General features: G+C 38.1%; 1 protein-coding gene across 1 annotated transcript in view; it reads left to right on the top strand.

Annotated features, from left to right (window-relative positions):
- sha (shavenoid) overlaps window positions 1-17,667 on the top strand; it is a 307,137-nt gene that overhangs the window by 198,709 nt on the left and 90,761 nt on the right. The gene's annotated exons all lie outside the window — the stretch shown is intronic.

Genomic DNA, 17,667 nt, shown 5'->3' with positions numbered 1-17,667 from the left:
GTTATTTCCAATATAAAATTTTTGTATATACATAATCGCAAAAATTAAATTTTCCACTCCATCAAGTATTATTGCTTCTTCAACTACTGCATTTTTTTTATTTTCGCAGCCTTAAGTAAGGTTAAAGTGAATAGTTTATCGAGCAAATTAAAAAAACACAATTTCAAAGAACTTATGGCTTGAAACGTGTTAATTTTATTCAGCTAAGGTACGCATTAGAATAATAGACAAGTGTAGTTTTAAAAAATATTTCACGTTCTACTAAGTTATCATTAGTCTTGAGGACTCGGATATGGTAATACTTATATTCAAATTTTAAATTTCGTTCTATACGTTGATGAGAAGATATTCAGAATTATTTTTGACAAAATATATGGCATTGCCAAGTGGAACACCACAGTAGATGGAGAATCATGGTCAACATATAATAGACCTCTCAAATTAATTTTCATTCTGCTCCGGTCATTCTTTTCCGCCATTATTATTCTGATTTCATCACAAGGTTTATTGCACCTTTTGTGGCTACGTGGATGACAATTTATTGGTTACACTTCATTGTAGAGTTGGTTATTTTTTTTGACCATTTATTGCAATGGTGGTTGTGGTCAGCGTTTGTCATATTTTGTGGTCGTTCTTATCAAATAGATTCCTACTGTACTGTCACTATGTATTATGGATGTTCATCTCGCTGTATTTTGCATATCGCAATCATTATTGAATTAAAGCCCTTTGTTGGTCGAGAGTAGAAACAACTTCTAACAAAATGCTCTACAAACGACAAGGGCTTCCTGTAGTCTAGTGGCTAGTGTGCGCGCCTTTGGTGCACGGGGTCCCAGGTTTGATTCCAAGTGAAAAAGTCTTGAAAACTTGGAACGCATTATGGTGATCCGGATTCCACTTTAAGCTATAGGTACTCACCTCACATAGCCTCAGTGCTGAAAAAGGGCTAAAGACGTTAAAATGTGTAAATTCGTCGAAATGTCGATTATAAAAATACAATCAGAGTACTTTCTTCTGTCCTATTCAGTGTTGGGCAAATTTCAATTGAATTAACAATTAACAATTAATCTGTAAATTTAATTGTTAATTGCAATTAACAATTGAAATAAGTAATGGTTAATTGTTAATTGCAGTTGGCCATTAAAAAAGGAGAATCAATTGCAATTGATCAATTGATTGAAAGTAATTGCAGTGGAAAGTAATTGCAATTGAATTCTGTAATTCAATTGCAATTGAAATTAATTGGCAATTGATTCAATTGCAATTGATTTCCACAGCAATTACTTTCAATTGATTGATCAATTGCAATTGATTTTCACTGATTAATTTTCAACACTGTAGTTCAGAGAGGGCGTGGGGCAATGAAAACTTTAGCCACGACCAATTGACTCACCACCCGTCGTGACCCACGACCCACCGTGACCTACTCTGACCCACCACCCACCATAAATCACTCTTACCCACTGTGACCCACAGACCCGCCAAAACCCATTGTCATCAACTCTGACCCATGATTCACGCCCTCTTCTCTACTGACTAAAGAGTTTAAACTTGTAATAAAACAAGCCTATAAAATTATTACTCATCGGAGTTTGAATTTCTACGAGCAATCGCTCAAGCATCGCACTAATACAATAACGGCGGATCTGACCTTTCTAATATAAATAAAATAGTTTGTTCGTGTGTCTGTGTGTCTATCTTTGTGCGGCCTGTGGACGAGACGAGTGGACCGAAACTTTTCAAAATTTGGTCACGGGTAGCTTGGTCTAGGCCCCAGACCAAGACGAAGAGTTTTTTTTTAATTCCTTACTAGGGGGTCTCCAGGAGACGTTTACCGGGACCGGCCTGGGGACCAGACAAGTCGACCGAGAGTTACCAAATTTTGGTCAAAGATACCTTGGTTCAGGTCCCACACCAAGGCAAAACTTTTTCGAAAAAATTCGAACCAGGGGGTCTCAGGGGGGCGTTTACCGGGACATGTAAAAGTAGTAGAAAATGACCGATATCAGTGTCGATTTCATAGTTTTCGCGGTCGCTGAGATCAATGGTGAAACTCCGATCGCATTAACTTCCAAATTCACCGTATTCTGCTACGGGCCGTGGGTCAAGGGGGGGGGGATACCGAAACGTACAAGTAATCCAAAATGACCGATATTAGTGTCAAATCCATAGTTTTCGCGGTTGCTGATATCAATGGTGACACTACCATTAGCGATGACTTTCAAATTCATCCATCGTTGTATGCGGGCCTTGGGTCACCAGAGGGGGGAATTCCGAGACATGTAAAAAAATAATCGAAAATGACCGATATTAATGTCAAATTCATAGTTTTCGGGGTAGCTGAGCTCATTGGTGAAACTCACGACCGCGTTTACTTTCACATTTAGCCCCCATCAGATAAGAAACGGGGGCATTATGAAGGGGATCACGAGACATGTAAAAATAATCCACAATGACCGATGTCAAATCCGTAGTTTTCGCGGTGGCTGAGATCAATGGTGATACTTTCATTAGCGATGATTTTCAAATTTAGCCACCATTGTATGCGGGCCGGGAGTCACCGGGGGTGGGGAATCGCGAGACATGTAAAACTAATGGAAAGTGACCGATATTATTGTCAAATCCATAGTTTTCGCTGTCGCTGAGATGAATGGTGATACTTCCACAGGCGTTGACTTCCAAATACAGCCCCCATCGGCTGCGGACCAGAGGCATTGTTTTTTTCAAAATTGGAACCAGAGGATTATAGGGATTTTTACCGGCATATGTAAAAAGTAGTAGAAAATGGAGATGTTAGTGTCACATTCATAGTTTTCGTGGTATTAGTTGGGGGTTGGTGGGGGCCAGAGGAGATTGTTTCACAACACGAACCAAGGGGGTCTGAGGGGGCGTTCACCGGGACATGTAAAAGTAGTAGAATTTGTGTCGAATCCATATTTATCGGGGTTGCTCAGACGTATAGTGACACCCCCGATAGTGTTTACGTTCAAATTCAGCCCCATCGGCCTTCCCAATGAAAACACATGTACGTTGTTGGATATAAATTATATTCACACAAAATATATCCAATGTTAAAAATGTTTCTTAATTGTTCTCCCGTTGTTCAGTTTGTTTACATTGATATTTTATCTGATCCGTGCGAAGAACGGGCATAACAGTTAGTACGAAATGGTAAAGTGTTTGTTATGGACCAAATTACAATGAATTCAATTATATAGATAATTATTATAATTATAACTAATAAATATTTCCTTGTTGAATCATAGAGCTCCTCCGTGGCTAAGCGGTTAGCGTACGCGCCTTTGGCGTGGGAAACCCGGGTTCGATTCCCGGCGGGAGCTCATGTGGTTCGGATTCCACGTTAATCAGTAGGTCCATGTCTCATATAGCCTCGCTGCTGACCGGGGCGTTAAACCCCAAAAGCAACTCAAAATCAAATCAACTTGTTGAATTATACATATTTTTCAGTGGAAAAATGAATACAATTTAAAAGTCCCAAATCAACGTAAAGTAGACCAACGTAAAGGAAAAATGAATATAATTTTCCATATAATTAAGTTTACAAACTTAAAATTTCCATGTAATTAAGCTAAATTTCCATTTTTGTGTCGTTTTGTGCGCCTATTTCCTCGTTTTTTGCGTCACCGGAAATGGGTCAATGTTATCCTACAAATATGGCGGAACAAGTTAATGCTGTTCCGTCAGGAACGATTTCGAGGTCGTTTCCTTCACATCGTTTTCTACCGTTTTGTAAGCATATTTCCACGTTTTGTAAATCAATGGTAGTGGGTCAAAATGGGCATTCATGGGCGAAGAAAACTGATCCACTCTCCCACCAGTATCGAATTTCAAGGTCGCTTTTTTCGCATTGTTTAGTGCATATTTATACCGTTTCTGCGCATACTTTCACTTTTGTAGGCCAACGAAAGTGGGTCAAAGGTGACCTACAAATATGGCAGAGAAAGACATATTCATTCCACTTTCAAGATCCATTTTGACCCTCTTCCACTGATGCACAAAGCGACACAAATCATGTATAAAGAGTGTGAAGGAAACGACCTCATTTGATGGTGACGGAACAGCATTAAGTTATTCCGCTATACTTGTAGGCCATTTTGACCCATTTTTGTTGTCGCACTAAAGTGGAAATAGAAGCACTAAAGTGGAAATAGGAGCACAAAACGGTACAAAGCAGGCACTATACGATGCGAAAGAAACGAACCCCCAAATTCGATAGTGGCGGAACAATGGCTCTATTTTCTCACACATTGATGAACCATTTTGACGCATTACTGGTGATGCTCAAAACGTGGAAGTAGGCGAACAGAACGGTACAAAATACACACTGAACGATGCGAAAGAACCAACCCCGAAATTCGATAGTGGCGGAATAGTGAGCCATTTAACTCCCACTTTAAAGGCCCGTTTAACTCACTTCCGGTGACGCACAAGACGAGGAAGTAGGCACAGAAAACTTTTTAAAAAATAATCACTAAACGATGCGAAAGAAACGACCTAGAAATTCGATAGTGTCGGAACAATGGGTCATTTTGGTCACACTTTGGACGTCCATTTTCACATACATCTGGTGACGCGCAAAACGTGAAAATAAGAGCACGAAACGGCACGAAACATTCACTACTCGACGCGAAAGGAAGGACCACGAAATTCGGTAGGTATAGTGGTGTAGCAGTGGGTCATTTTCGTCCCACCTTCGAGGCCCATTTTGACCGTCTTCCAGTGACGCACAAAACGTCGAAATACGCGTACAAAAGGGTATGCAATGTGAAATTAACGACCTCGAAATTCGATAGTAGCGGAACTCTCGGTCATCTTCGTCCCATCTTGGAAGCCCATTTTGACCCATTTACGGTGACGCACAAAACGTGGAAATAAGGGCACGAAAGGGCACGAAAATCCACTAGTCGATGCAAAAGGAAGGATATCGAAATTCAGTAGTGGCGGAGCAGTGGGTCATTTTCATCACACCTTCGAGGCCCATTTTGACCATCTTCCAGTGACGTACAAAACGTCGAAATAGGCGCACAAAAGGGTACGCGATGTGAAATTAACGACCTCGAAATTCGATAGTGGCGGAACAGTGTGTCATTTTCGTCCTACCTTGGAAGCCCATTTTGACCCATTTCTGTGACGCACGAAACGTGGAAATGGGGGCACGAAACAGCACGAAAATTCAGTAGTCGATGCGAAAGGAAGGATATCGAAATTCGGTAGTGGCGGAGCAGTGGGTCATTTTCGTCCCACCTTCGAGGCCCATTTTGACCGTCTTCCAGTGACGCACAAAACGTCGAAATAGACGTACAAAAGGGTCGCGATGTGAAATTAACGACCTCGAGATTTAATAGTGGCAAAACTCTCGGTCATTTTCGTCCCATCTTGGAAGCCCATTTTGACCCACTTCCGGTGACGCACTAAACGTGGAAATAAGGGCACGAAACGGCACGAAAATCCACTAGTCGATGCAAAGGGAAGGATATCGAAATTTGGTAGTGGCGGAGCAGTGGGTCATTTTCGTCCCACCTTTGAGGTCCATTTTGACCGTCTTCCAGTGACGCACAAAACGTCGAAATAGACGTACAAAAGGGTACGTGATGTGAAATTAACGACCTCGAGATTTAATAGTGGCGGAACAGTGTGTCATTTTCGTCCTACCTTGGAAGCCCATTTTGACCCATTTCTGTGACGCACGAAACGTGGAAATAAGGGCACGAAACGGCACGAAAATCCACTAGTCGATGCAAAAGGAAGGATATCGAAATTCGGTAGTGGCGGAGCAGTGGGTCATTTTCGTCCCACCTTCGAGGCCCATTTTGACCGTCTTCCAGTGACGCACAAAACGTCGAAATAGACGTACAAAAGGGTACGCGATGTGAAATTAACGACCTCGAAATTTAATAGTGGCGGAACTCTTGTTCGTTTTCGTCCCAGCTTGGGGACTCATTTTAACCCACTTCCCACGACGTACAAAACGGAAGTAGACGCACAAAACGATGTGAAGGAAACAATCTCGAAATTCATTGGTGGCGGAAGAGCAATAACTTGTTCCGCCATATTTGTAGGCCCATTTTGACCCACTTCCGGTGATGCACAAAATGTGGGAATAGGCGCATAAAGCGACACAAAACACGCACAAAAGATGCGTTGGCGCGGTGGGTCAGTGGTAGAGCGTTCACCTCCGGTGCTTGAGGTCCCTGGTTCGATCCCAGCTCGCGCAGTTTGTACTTTGTGGTGGACAAACACCGTGCTCGTGGATTTTCTCGGGGTTCTCCCGTTTCCTCCCACTTTCTTCATTTCATTCATTTCCTATCATCACCGTCTCCTTTAGCCTATCCGGCATAAGCGTGAGACGTAAAACTAAAGATTTCTTATCATTTTTTGTAGTTCTTACCATCAAGGCTGAGAACTGCACGGTCCAATTTTTTAGCCAAAGTAGAAGCCCAACCGGAATAGTGATGTCAACCGACTCGGCTTGGTTCAACTGAGCGTACAGCTTGAGCTGGCTTGGTTGGGATTACCCATCGACTGGGCTCAATTGAGCCAATGGCTTGAACCGGCTCGGTAAAGACAAGTCATCGGCTCGGCTCGATTGGAGCCAATGGCTCGAATCAGCTCCGTTGAAACGAATCCATAGGCTGGGTTCGAGTCAGCTCAACTGAGCCGATGGCTCGAACGGGCTCGGTTGAGGTAAGCAATCAGTTCAATTCGGCTCGGCTCGTGTGAGCCATCGGCTGAAGCTGGCTCGGTTGGATGAGCTGTTGGCTCGGCTCACTTCTCGGTTCGGCTCGATAAGTGAATAAGCTGTGAGCGAGCCGCTTGAGCTGTTGACAACCCTAAACCCGGGTCGAGCAGTTTTGAACATGTTTGGCTGGAGTCCCATAACTTCTAACAATTTTTGGCCCGAATACTTGCTCCTCCTGAACTCAAACCAAGAACCTCGTGACCGATGTCCTTGCCTCCTGAAGATTTCTTGACGACCGAGATCGACAGTCAACTAATTTTTAGTATTCCGATACAACCGCCTATATTCCATGTTTATACAGGTACACGGTGTTATAATGATAATTAATTATAGTAGTAGTAGTAGTATCATTGATTATTATATTGTCTATGTAGGATACTTGAAGATAGTAGTACTTGGAACTACACAAAGGATTTAGCTCGAATTGGCTCGACTCGACTGGAAACTCGATCCGAATTCGAGTCGAGTTGGGGGAAATTTTTCGAGCCGAGATCTCAAGTCGAGCTCAAAGATGTCTGCTTCGAGTCGAGTCGAGTTTTAAAGAAAACTCGCTCGAACTCGCTGGTGCCCATTCTTATTGTATGCATGACGGGCATATAGAGTTCTTTCGAGGGGGATAGAACCATAAACATATTTTAAAAAATACTTAGTTTCCTGGCTTTCTTCCCAGGGGGGGGAGGGATGGTAGGTATCCAGCATTTCTTATAAGTACCTTATTTGAAATATATAAAACAGTAACAAGTGGACAACACAATACACACACATCTTCTTATCTTCAGTTTTAATTGCTGATTTCAATTGCAATTAACAATTACAATTAACAATTACAAGTTTCAATTGTCAATTGCAATTAACAATTAAATGTTTCAATTGCACCCTTTGCAATTGACAATTAACAATTAAAAGTTTCAATTGCCTGGTGACCAATTAACAATTAACAATTGACGAAAATTTAATTGCAAATTTTATGATTGAATTCAATTGCAATTGAAATTAATTGTCAATTACAAATTGAAATCAATTGCAATTGATTTTCAGAGCAATTACTTTCAATTGATTGATCAATTGCAATTGATTTCAATTGATTTTGCCCAACACTGGTCCTATTGTCGCTCAATATCACAAGGATTAGAAAGCTGTGACTAAAAGTTAGAACTTATGTCGCATATTTGAACTTGTCACTGTTATTTATTTTTTTAAATTAAGACAGATTGTAATCACTGCTCTTATATTTGATTTAGAATTTCGTGTCCCTTTCAGCACTGAGACTACAGGAGACATGAACTTACACTTAACATGAGATCCGAACCACATAAACTCCTGACGGAAATCGAACGTGGGTCTTCCTTACGAAGACCCGAACGATAACGCCTCGAGGGAGCTCTCACTAGAAATGGTTGTATCTGAGTGAAAACGCATCCTACCCAGGGATAAAAGTGGATCTGAAAAGGTTGGGGACGCATGACACCACGCCATCCCCCTTGCCTATCTTTGCCCATTGTATTTTCTTTTTAAGAAAATGGGGGGACGCCACTTACATTTTCTGGAAGTTTGGAGACAACATTCCCCGCGTTCCCCCTCAATTCTACTTCTGATGCTACCAATATTTGAGTGTCTATCTGTTCCACGATAACTCTCATAAAACTCCTGATTTTAATGAAACTTGGTATGCAGCTTCTTCCAACTTTCTAAAATAACTCTGTTGTTTGAGGTTGCAATCCATTCAAGAATAAGGGGGTAAAAGAGGGTAAAATTTATCTCGTGTTGCAACAAAACAATTTTGCAATACAAAGTAATTTTAAAAAAAATATTTAATTTTAACAAAGCGTAGTGTATATTTTCTGTATAGCCTCTCAATCACTCTCATTCATTGCGGTTGAAATTGGTCAAGAATTATTTAGTTTGTTGTAAATCCTCCCAAACTTCGAAGTTACTTTAATTATATAGTATGATAAGATTCCATAATTTTCAACAAAATTATTCGATTTCGGTGCAATGTGGCATATATTTTCTTGGAGGCTTTCCAATCATTTTTACTGCATAGGGTAAAGTCTGCCAGGATAAAAAGGTTGAATCCCCTTTCCCAATTAAAAAATGTTTCTAGATCAGTTTTTTTAAAAATCTTTTTAAGCAACCTGGTGTACGCTTCCTTTGAGGCTTTGCAATGGTTCCCATTACAAAAAAAAAAAAAAAAAAAAAAAAAAAAAAAACCAGGCGTGACATCCTGTTTGAGGGCCTGAGCCGCTCGAACGCCATCTGTCAGCGACCGGCTGAATTACGTCCTGCCTAGCTACGAGCATGTGATCAGTGCCCTGTCACTAACCGGCGTATCGGGAGCTTTCTAGGCCTAGTGACCGTCACGACTTTTATTCACATGACTCCCCAGTTCGCCTCACGACGCTGGGTGGACGCTGAAAATTGGGAAGCACCGGCCAGGAATCGAACCCAGGACCACGTGGACATAAGTCCAACGCTCTAACCAAATAGTTCCCATTACACGAAATTAAAATCAGTGAAAAATGAAGTGCTGGATCCCCTTCTCCCCATTAAAAAGATACGTTTCGCAGAAGTCTCGTAAACATTCCGTAATTCTTATAAAACATTTTGAAATTATAAAAGGGTAAGATTATGAAAATATAGAATAATAATAATAATAATAATAATAATAATAATAATAATAATAATAATAATAATAATAATAATAATAATAATAATAATAATAATAATAATAATAACTTTTGCTTATTACTATAACGCACAGCATCACTAGAAGATAGTGCATTACAGTTAGGTTTGATTCCGATCAAAGCATTAAGGACGCTTCCGTTGTTAAGCTGTAATGTAGAGCAATTCGACAACTGATGATGCGAATGGAAAGTGGAAAGAAAAAATTACTCTTGCTATATCATAGATTGATTAGAACAATGAACACTGTTAACACGGACAATCGATTAACCACACACAAAGGTATATTTATCTAATTGCAATTGTGTTCGTTTCTCTCATTAACGAAAAGGGAGCAGACCAGATAATTTCCTGCCTGTGGACGCCTGAAGCATATATACCAGCTCATCAGACGGATATTGTATTTAAAACAAATAAAAAATCGACCATGTGTTAAAAAAGTTTTATTAATACACAAAAAACAATATGTGGAGAACTTTTAATTGTGTTTATCACCTCAAAAAGGAGCAGACATCTGGGAAGATCTGAGGTTACTGTCGGACCGGATTTAAATTATTGAATTTGGACTGTATTCTGTATAAGAAAAAAGAGAAAAGAAAGGAAGGAAAATAAAGAAACCAAAAAGAAGGCTGCTTATACATAATATAAATATGGAATTGAGTTAATGGCAAAGAATCTACTATAATTGAAAATACTGCTTTACTGTCATAAGTCGCCCCTAGTATGAATACAGATGAACATTTTCAATATCACTACTCAATCGACATTAACCTCACACCATCCCTCAAAATCACTCTACATCGTGATGCTAGGGTGCAATTTTGCCACAGATACGTTTTACGATAACTCTATCTTGGTGCTGTTTGCCATAATACTCGTATTTTCATTGCGAATTTGTTACATGTCATTATTTGTAGAGATTGACACATATCTGACCAAGCAAGTAAGGATTGCCAGGCAACCCTATATTTTGATCCCTTGTCAGTAACTTGTAAGCATCAGTGGCGGCTTTAGCGAGTAGGCCGGGTAGGCACGGGCCTACCCCAAAATTTTGAAAAATATATAAACGCTAAAAGATCCACTAAAGAGTAAATATATTTTTCATTATTTATATTAATGGTAGATAATTACTTAACAAACAGAATCATCCACTAAATAATTTCCTACTGCCATATAATCAATCAAATGTGTATATGTACGCATACGCGAGGGAGCGGACCTAAACAAAATTAAAATCCTAAAGCCGCCCCTGGTAAGCATTCTCGGTTGTTGAAATTAACAGATATTGGCTTCTCATTAGCGGAACCGTAGTCATGGAGAAAATTGATTGGTGGAACAATTTCAAAGAGTTACGAGGCTAGCCCACTTCAAACACAGAAAACTTGAAAGTCATATCAATCTGGAAACGCGATTACCAAGCTTCAAAGGACAGATAGATAACTCGAGCTTTTGAATTCAACTTGAAAACAAACTTATTCTAGCATTCAGTGCAGAGCAGCGCAGTGATCTGACACTGTGCTTGGCACCTTGTTTACTCGTATTCTGCTTACAATAAGTATAATGGACATGATTGCTGTAGTATAATCATCTGCATTCCTCGCTGGTCTAGTGGATAGCATGCGTGGTTTTGATGCACGAAGTCCCGGATTCAATTCCTGGTGGGAGAGACTTTAAAAAATTGAATGCATTACAATGGTTCAGATTACACCTTAATATGTAGGTCCACGTCTCATATAGCTTCGGTGCTGAAAAGGATGCTGACCCCAACCCAACTCCAACTCGTCTGGCAATTCTTAACTTTCGCATAATTTGTATGTCAATATCCATGATAACGAGATAAGATAAATTCTCAATAACAACACTGTAGCAAACTGTATCAAAATCGAGTTGAAACAAATTGCACCAGAGGAAAACTCCACATATTCGAAGTCACTCCTTAACCTCAACGTAACTCAACTTAATCATAGTACAGACTACGAGGGTAATGAATTTGAGGCTAAACCAACTCAGTTTCTCTCCTCATGTTACGATATGAATATGAAAAAACAGTAAAATGATACTTCTTTCTTTTCTTCGCTTCTTTTTTGTTGTTTATTTCTCGGAAGCAAAAATTTATATATAACCTATTTGTTAGTTTCGACCTGAGCTCTGAACAATAGTTTTGAGCAACTTTGCCCTGTACAAAATTATTTACAATGTTTCCTGATTAGTTTGCTCATGAAATAGCATACTGATTATTTTCTATATACAAATGAGTTTCTACTTGGTGTTACCTATGATGGTATTGACACAAATGAAGTAACGTTTCCCGATTAAATAGCATATGCAATTGCCTTACGAAAAGGACAATTATAGCCACGCCAAGACGAAGATGTTATGTGGAGACCGTGGTGGTACATTGAACCTTCTCAGTTTGCAGTGTCCTTCCAGTAATAGCATACATATGAAGATGACACTTGTTAATTTTCAGATTTTACTGTATACAACTGGACGTGTCAGGAGGAAGCCAACAAATCTTTTACAGCATCCCTGACACCAAACACAAGAAGAAAACTACACCAGAAGAGCGGAACTTGTGTCGACCAAATAACAGTATGCAATACATTATGTAGAAAACTAACCAGAAAAATCAACAAACTTTGCCCAAATGTTAAATTTTCAGATATAAAGATTTTGGCCGATACAGCTCTTGCACGAACATGGTTCCGCAACTATGAGTCTCTCAGAAAAATGCAAGATAAAATTTCTTCTTGTTTTGATGTAAGGAACAATATGTATAAAGCTTATTGGTCTCATGAAGTTAGTTTCCGAGATATGGTCGGAACAACATTTGTATTCCTACAGCTGTGTAACTATTCTTCTCTCAGCAAAGTACAAAATAAAACTTCCTAGTGGGCGAAATTAATAGGTTTCCTCCCGAAGAACCATATATAAATAATCTACACATTTGTAAATAATGTAAATTCCTTAAAAATCTTAAGTTTGAAATGTGCTTTTAATTTGTTGAACAGGTGCCTACTAAGTTTCGTACATATGGACAGACGGAAGACGAATTGGCTAAGGCATGAATATCCAAAACAACTTACGGCATTGAAAAGTACTCCGGATCACTTGAAATCTAGAATTTATTTTCATGTTTAGAAGTCATTTTTATTTTCTCATGCATGGACAGACTATAGTCTTTTACAGTTCATTTATAAATCCAAATCTAATAATAATAATAATAATAATAATAATAATAATAATAATAATAATAATAATAATAATAATAATAATAATAAGAAGAAGAAGAAGAAGAAGAAGAAGAACAAGAAGAAGAACAAGAAGAAAGAAACATGTTACTTTTTTTAAAATCTATATAAAAATATTATTGCAAACATTATTCTAATAACAAGAAGAAAAATATACATTTCTTGAGGCTTTCATGTTCCAAGAAAAAAAAATCAGGAGAAACTGTTTTTGTAGTCCACACGCCATTTTGTAGCGGATGTTGCCCCAAAAGGAGGAAATAGTGAATTTTTAAGTTACATGTGTAAGAAGCGCTCAGGAGGTATTATTTTGTAAGTCCTTTTTACATACAGACACTCCCACGTGAATATAAGTATATATACATTTATAAGAAGAAAGAACATGCATGCCAGCCAGAGAATTACACTAAATGTAGACAAAAATTGCGTGTGTGAGAAGAGACTCCTCCTCCAAGCAATACCCAATTCAGATCAGTTTTGTATAATGTATTAGGTTTTTGTTTTTATTATTTCTCCATACAGTCTTGAGCTATAGGACATTCTACTTATTAAATAAACACCACCCAAGTTTATTCAACTGTTGGCCCAAATTTTATTATAATTATATGCATAAAATCCACTCACTGTTCAATAAAAGTACTTTTATGGCATACTTTTTGTTGTTGTTGTTGTACTTTTATGTCATACTTTATTGTCATTTCTCTTCAACGAAACCTCAAAAGAAATATTTTCTATCCAGACGATTTAAATATATGCATATATAACCATTTAAGAATTGTGCAACGTAATTATATAGTATAACTGCTAGTAAATGCAACACGAGTTTTTCAATGCATATAATTTGACGTCAAATTGTATATACTTTTCACTTATAAAAACAACTATTTTACCCTAACCAACTATATAAGTGTAGCCTGTATGGTAGAGCGCTTACCTCTGGTGCATAGTGTCCCTGGTTCGATACCTGGCTAAGTAAGTTTGTGCTGGACAACATTGGGTCTGTGGATTTTCTCGGGGTACTCCCGTTTCCCGCCAATTCTTCCATCATCATTCACTTGCTTTAATCATCTCTCCCTTAGCCCAAAAGGCATAATCATGGGACGTTAAACTGAAAGATTTTAATTCCAAGCGTAGTCTGTAGAAAAATGTTTTATTACATTGTCATAGAACCTTTATCTACAATATAATCTTATCCTTCTAATTTACTACTAGCTCAGCCTGCGCTCTCTACACACCGCATCATTCACATATGAGCATAAATATCCTTCTCATTCCTCACATCTGTACATGTCCCTTTACAGACGCAAGTGAAAAAAGTCTTCATTTTAAAAAGATCGGCAAGGCGTATCATAAAGGGGACCTCAATATTTCGCATCGTTTGCAAGATTTGAGCCTACTTTCGGTTGGAGTTTCTAATTCATGCATGACCAGTGTTTTCTTTCTTCTTCCATGCAGTATGTAATAAGCAAATACATTACATACGCAATTAATTATAATCGCAGTTATATATGGCATTCATTGGGCAAATCACTCCAAAAATAAAGATTCATCTTACTGGTTAAACTGGAGAAATGGTTATTGTTCCTTTGTCATTATTATTTGGCCATGAAATAAATGCCTGAGACATATGCAACCCCTATATACAACAGCGTAGTGTTGGAATGTATAATGCATAGGATATGATGCTTTACTTATTTTTAATTTCAACGCTTCCATGCGTACCCTAAAAAATGTAATAAAGAAATATAGGTCATGTTTTTAAAATATTCAATTAGAACTGGACAATCTTCGAAAAATTTCCAATCGATCAGTGAAAACGTCATCTTTCTAGAGTCTGTAGTTTCCGAGATCTCATTGTCGAAAGGATTGCCCACAAACATATAAATTTAGTTTAAAAGAACTCGGAAGATGGAAGCACAATTCATATACATTAATTTTAGAGAAGGCTTATTAAAATACAAAGGCTTTGAACAACAATTTTATATCATAAACTTTATGAAAAAGATCTAGTTAACTGATTTATTTAAAGTACTCGTACTTAAAATGTTTGTCTCTATTAAACGTGAAATCACACATAACCGTAAATGAAAGATTTGAAAGTCATAGTTATACGTTGGAGCTCGGGCGCCTTTGATGCACTGATGATTAAACATGTTTGTTTTCTTTTCTTTTGCATTTATTTCATATTTCTCCTTTTGCACTATATAATTATTTAATCTTACAGTTATTGTTGCACCATGTATTATATATTTCAGCATAAATTAAAATAAATGTAAAACGATAACATAAAATTAAATGATGATGAGTTCACAACCCCTTTAATAGATGTTCCACCTCAGCAGTTAATAAAGAATATCTCCTAGCCCATCACCTACCTTTCCTAGCGCCTATTTTGTGTATAAGAATCACATGCCAAAGAGAGGACGTAACCCTCTGAGAGGCAGGAGGATGAAAATCGTTTTATCATAGACTTCAACTCTGCTATTGAACTCATATTGTCTCTTCCTCCCTAAAAAAAAAAAAAAAAAAAAAAAAAAAAAAAAAAAAACGCCTTTGATTGCTATTGTAGCATTTTAATAGATAGATGATGTTCAGTCTATTAGAAACAGACAAACGTGATATTCAAGTATTATAGGTATTAATACGATTAATACGTGATATTTTCCCTAAAATCCAGATAGGGAAAATTTCTAGAACTAGAAAATCATATCTCTCTCTCTCTCTCTCTCTCTCTCTATATATATATATATATATATATATATATATATATATATATATATATATATATAGGTGATTTTCTAGTTCTAGAAATTTTCCCTATCTGGATTTTAACTTACCAGTACTTCTAAATGTAACATGGATTTTGAAATCCTCTTTATGTTTACTTGTTATCAGTGGATAGAGTCATACTTACGCATGAGTTCACTGGACAACATGGGCCATGGTTCAGGATTTCAAGTTTTGAGAGGCGGCAAATTTCTAGGGCCATTTTTTCTCATACTCCAGTTCTGGACATTGAAGTAATTTAATATGCACGCGCGTATAGACATAGCACGGATTTTTGTATGTTTTACATTTTTCCAATTTCACTTTGATTTTTCATTTTACTGTCTCAAATTTTCTATAACTAATTAAATCTATGACCTATGGAACCCGGAGGTTCAGTCCCGCGTTCATACAAGCTCTTCATTGACTTCTATCCTTAGCCAACTGGATCCAGTTTCTACTTTGTATTCCTATTTCTGCGAGACCCATCTTTATATTGTCCTCCCATCTCTGCCTAGGTCTTCCTAATGGTCATTTTCCAATTGAACTTCCAGTTAAAACTTTGAAAGGGTTTCTACTTTCTTCCATTCTGGCTACATGATTTACCTATCTGAACCCCCTAGATTTGATGACTGCCAATGTTCGGTACACTGTATACATTTTCTATACTGGTATTTATTGATAATCGCAGGACTGTAGGCTATTTTTGATGGATTAGGGAGACAAAAGCGTTAAATATGGCCCTGTTAGTAGATATTCAAGTGTAACCCCATCGTGTTAATTAGTCCTGTTATTAAAGAATTGCCACTTTCTAAGGATTTTATCATAGAAATTAAGCAGTCGAACGTGAACATACATTCTGCAACAAAATCTGTAAAACATGTTAACTTTTAATATTTGGTATACCAACGAAAATTCCTTTATATGTTCTTTTATAGAGTCTGAGTTGAGGTCGTACTTCACATGAGGACCAACCATATTATAGTTGTCCCTTTCTGGAACAGACATTTGTTAACAACCTTACTGCTGGAATTGAACTTAGATAAGATGATTCGTGTAAGTTTATAAACATTCAATTCGAATTCCCATAGTTGGAAGCAACGACTATGTAGTGACAGAACAGGAATCTGTATAGGACTATATATGTATGTATGTGTAAATGTGGCTACTCTTGCTGCTCCTATATAGTAGAATCCTCATAATACAGCCACCTCGTTCATTTTACTTCACTGTCCAAGAACTCCTCAGAAGCACCGTTACTGTCACGACCTTGCAGACAGGTCCATTCGTTGAATCTTGTTGCGATGATTATGTGGGCACATGTCTTCTTCTTTCAGCAAGTGTTATATTCAGAAAGCTAACACACAAGGAGTGTATGTTCTCCTTTTTCCCTTCTCTCAGCAACCGATAGAGATTTACGATTTGATTTTCGTCCAACTGACGTGAACTCCTGAAGCGATGTTCTGCCTCCACGGTAGGTGTTCCGTCAATTGCCGTGTGATCCACTCTTGTACAGGACGCAATCTGAGTGGGCGTTTTCCTTGTAATGAACCGTGAAGATTGGCTACCAGATAAGATTCTTTTGATCGTTTTAGCTACGGCTGTACATAAGCAACAGTGAAGCTATAAAAATTAGATGTTGTCTTCATTTGCAGAATTATTTTACAAATTCATTATCAGCTATTACCTACGTCTCTTGTCTTTTAGTACCGTAGTAAATGTGCTAGATTCTTCAAGAGTGATTCATCTCTTACCAAATAGATTTAAAAGGTTAGGCTTTTAGTTTTGGTTTATTTTAACATCCTCTTTCAGCATCGAGACTAAATAAGACTTCACCTTCAACTTAACGTAGGATTCGAACTACATAAGCTTCCATCAGAAAACGGACCCAGGCGTCCTATGTCAAAGTTGTAAACCTGAAGAATTAAGCCACGAAGAAATTCTAAGAACGATAACCATTTATTAATTTTAAGTGAATTTATTTCAATTTGAAAATCTTTAATTTAACATTCCACGATTATGCTTTTAGGCTGAGAGACGAATGATGATGCAAAAATTGGTGGAATGAGACTGTGGGAGGAAACGGGAGTATACCGAGAAAACCCACTGACACGATGTTGTCCACCACAAATATACTTGGCCGGGGATCGAACCACGGACCCCACCCATTAAGCGTAAGCGCTCTGCCACGGAGGCACCGAGTCCTCC

This window comes from Thermobia domestica, chromosome 16 (assembly GCF_964235325.1).
Source record: "Thermobia domestica chromosome 16, izTheDome1.hap1.1, whole genome shotgun sequence".
NCBI lineage: Eukaryota > Metazoa > Arthropoda > Insecta > Zygentoma > Lepismatidae > Thermobia > Thermobia domestica.
The sequence above is the reverse complement of the archived record's forward strand: the minus strand, read 5'-3'. Positions and strand labels throughout refer to the sequence as shown.